This window comes from Vanellus vanellus, assembly GCF_965231255.1.
Source record: "Vanellus vanellus genome assembly, chromosome: 3".
Classification (NCBI taxonomy): Eukaryota; Metazoa; Chordata; class Aves; order Charadriiformes; family Charadriidae; genus Vanellus; species Vanellus vanellus.
In genome coordinates, this window is record NC_138907.1 from 116,227,825 (window position 1) to 116,232,227 (window position 4,403).

Here is a 4,403-nt window from a genome sequence, read left to right on the forward strand (position 1 = left end):
TTGGGTATAGTTAACAACAGTAATAAGTAATAGTTATACTATTACTAATAGTTAATAATGATAATGATTTGATTAATTATGTTACCTCCCCTCATTTTATGAAACAGCAGAGAGAAAGTTACTGTTCTGGCCTTCTTGGAGCAGGGAACTACTTTTCAGCTTCCCCACCACCATGTCCCACCACCAGCCCATTGAGCAGCAGCTATGTAAGTCTCCTACTGGGAGTTGATTGAGCTTATAAAAACAACATTGTCTGAGCGAGAAAAACATGGAATATGTATCCTTTCACAGAATCATAGAGCGGTTTGGGTTGGAAGGGACCTTAAAGATCATTTAGTTCGAACCCCCCTGCATAATTTTTACCACAAATGAGTTATGACATCTTAGAAGACTTTCTTCATGTAGAAACTACTTTGTCTCTTAATCATCATGTGAATAATAATAATGCAATACTTCTCACTCAGAAACAAAGTATAGTAGCCCAGATGCAAAACTTCAGTATTATCAATTCCTTGAAGACCAAAGGACATTCACCTGGAATATTGCAGATCTGGGCTGATGTTTCATGTCATATATGTTTTACACTGGAATCCTGTTTTCCTGTGCCTCAGGACTGAGGGACATCAGCCAGGCTCTTGATCTCTGCAGTTTTCATCTCATTATAATAAAGCCTGAAATCTCTTTTTGACACTGTGAAACTTTCCAAAAGTAATTATTTCCAAACATTCCCTTTTCTATATAAATTTAGGTTTTGAACATTAATCTTTTCCAATGAAAGTCCATGTAGTCTAAAATTCCTGATCAGTTCTACTGCAGTTAAGTTTTTTTTTTCCCTCCATTTCTCATAAAAAGCCCTTCCTGGAGAATTATAAAATATAGCTAGCCAGTTTTTAATCTAATCTGGTTTGGCTTTCAGTATCTAAATAGTACAAAGTTTGCCATTGTGTGTTTCTGAAAGAATTATGAACTGCGGTTTTCCCTAAATAAGTGAAAGGATGTCTTCCTTAATTTAGCTTTCCTTGGCATGTCCAGCAAACAATGATTAATGAAAACCCTATTTTAAATTCTTCTTTACAGAAAGCTTTTTCTTTGCTCTGTACACAGGGAGAAAATTGACCACAAGCTTGTCTCCTGCAGAAGTGGTTTCCTCATCACATAACTCTTCCAGCAGAGGACAATGCCTTTTTCATCCTAGTAAGAGGTAGGTTAACCAGAGAGGAAAGTGTGTCCAAAACTGATTAAAAAAAAAAAAGAAAAAAAGAAAGCTTCTGAAATGATCAGGAAACAACCTTGCACATAACACATTTAGTACTTTGGTGAGAACTGTGTGGATTTTGCATCTTGTGAATATGGGCCATCTTCTTGGCTACCATAAGCTGGGTATCCGGATGGATATCAGAAGAATTGCAAAAGAATTTTAACACTTGATAATCTTGCCCACCTATTTAAAAGTAATTTCTGTTTTCAGAAAAAAAAAAAAGATTTTATAGAGAAGGGTTCAAAATAATTCATCATATGTCACATCATTCATGTCAATGAAAGTAATTACAAAAAATGAGGCACATAGACTGCACCTATCCAGACATAATTTGTGTGTTAGAGTTCTTCTAAGAATGCTGCAGAATAAAATGTTAATGTAAAATTAAAAAGCATAATCTGCTGGGGTGTATTAATGCTGGAATGGGTCAAGGCCTCAGATTAGCCATAGAGATTGACACAGAGGCTTTGGCATATAAATGTGCATAAGTCTAAAGCTACTGTATGCTACAGCAGGAGCAATGTCAGGTTTGCATCAGAAAGTATTCACCAAACCAGACAATGGGGTTTCCAGCTATTGGTTGAAGAATAAATCTGAATACGAAAAAATAAAAAGGTTTTTCAAAACCAAACAAATATTTCAAGTTTTTATGCAAACAAATATAGTTCATGTGAGCCAGAACTAAACATTTAATTTAATTTTAGGGTTATTTAACCCAATTGTTCAATGTGAGTTTTCTTTTATTTGTCACTTTTTCTAAGGAGTAATCCTTAATATTATTTTTAAAATCCCTCTGACCTCTCCCTTTTGTTTCCATGATTGTTCTCTGAATTTTTCTCTGATTCTTAAGTAGGTTTGACACTCCTTAAACTCAATTTTGGGGTGAAATTGGTATTTTTAAAAATTTTCTGTGATGAAGTTCTGGATTTAACTGACTTCTGAAGCTAAACTGATCCTGTGAGTAGTTTTCCTGAGTAAGCGTAACAGCCTGCTATTTTTCACTAGTGTCAGCTTTCATTAAAGAAATGGCAGGATATTTCAATTATATATATAACTTGTCCTGTTTACAGTAGCTTTTTATTGAATTTTGTGAAATTCTACATTCTACATGGAACAATCATGTTACTATGCATGGATGCTAATGTTCCTACAAATTTTGGTATTGCTGTTGTGCAGATTCAGATTCAGCTAGCACATTATAATATGTTCACTATTTACAATTAAAAAAAAAAAAAGATCCTTAATGCCTTGTTTAAGCAGCTTAACAAAATACTAGTAATCTTTACACCAAATCACTCATGATCTACAGACAACAGCTCTGGAAGAAAAATCTCATTCTCCTCAAGGATGAGGATAAATCCAAGTCATCTGGTCTAGTTGGCGCCAAAGTTAAGAAGAGATATTGGAAAGATTATTGCCCTATAATTAGGGATTTATAATTACCTAATTAAAATCCAAATCCTCTCAGGCCCAGCCCAAGAGTGTCCATTCAAACAAGTAACAGCTCTGAGTAACGTGCGCTAATTGGAGGGTCCAGCTGATGAAGGCTGTAATCTGGAGAGCAGCCTGGTTTCTTCTGGTCATTCTTAATGAGGTTCTACCCAGTGTGAGGTTACGTTGCCCGTTGCTTCAGTGTCGTGACTGCTGTTAGAGTGCCAGAATAGTCCTTGTCTTACCGTACTCCTCTTGGAGGCCTAAATCACTTGATATTGTACCTGCTAAACTGCACAGGTTACATTTGAGATGGGGTAGAAGAGAGATCCATAGGTCATTCTAAGTTTACAGAGTTTGAATTCCAGCAGTGTTGAGTGGATTACACCAATCAAATCTAGGTTTAGGACTGTAGAGAAAGCCATCTGTTGTTTATATTTTGAATCTCAATGCATAAAATGTAGGGCGAATCAATCATCTGCCTAAAACATCGACATTCAAGCTAAGAATGAATAGCTTCCTCTGTAAAAAGGAGGCTTTCTGGTGGAAGGAAAATCCAGCTATTGATTTATGTGGCAAAATGTCAACTGATTAATCCTATCGCAGAACTTTAATTAGATAGACGTTCATTTGCTATCCTTGTCCCAGGGCTACTACTGTGTATAGTATTGGCTGGCATTTGGACTTGCTGGTGTCAGCACGGCACAGCCAGTTTGCAACATGCAATGTCATCACTTACAGAAATACTGTAATTGTGCCAAAAAGCTATTCAAGCCTAAAAAAATTGATCTCTACTAAAGTTTAAAATTAAAAAAAAAAAATTAAAAATGAGTAATTATAGTTGTACTTTGTGGTTTTTAAAAGCATTTTATTACACAAACCCACAAATAAAGGCCATATGGTGCAATACATAGACATTTTAAAGCCTGTATTAGAAAATGCAATCATGGTTCTCAGTGGAAGTTCTCTGGATGAAATGTACATCTGCCAGAGTGATAGCTAAGGTAGCTGAAATTTATCCATACAGCTTGAGAGAGAGCTGCAAAGCTGTACACCTCTCTCCTTTCAAAATGCAACCCCCTCAGAGCCAAAAGCCAAACAGATCAGACAAGGCACATACAAAAGAAAAGCATTTTCTCTCAGAAAGAAGAGGTGCCCTTTCCATCTCTACTTACCAGAAGAGTTTGATCGATTGCATGTAGGAATTTCACTGAATTTTCAAATGCCTCAAAAATAACTCAAATATTGACAATTGAAGTCTGATCACCTCACTGCCTCACACTGCTTTCTAATATCCCACCTACTTGTCCTCCTCCTTGACTTTTATAAATAAGTTTAAAATGTCTTTCTCCACTCATTCAAACAATGATGAGGGATGAGTTTCCCAATGTCAGCATCACATCAGATAGAGCTTAAAAGGTATTATTTGCTGAAACACTGATCATAGAAATGTTTCTTTCAACTGAAGTTTGATCAAGAATCAGCTAATATGTATATCAGTTGCTATTAAGGCTTGTATTCTGACAGACTTATCTGGGGATGTCCTAGGTGGAGTAAGCTTTTCATACCAGCAAGCACACCATTGGCATATTTTTGCCCTAGTCTGGATCAGGGGCAGGAAAGCCGTTCATTCTCAGTGGATGCCAAGTCTTTTTTGTTCCTGTCTTCAGCTTGCCAGTAAAGGCAATCTAAAAACTTGAAAGATCAGCTTGTC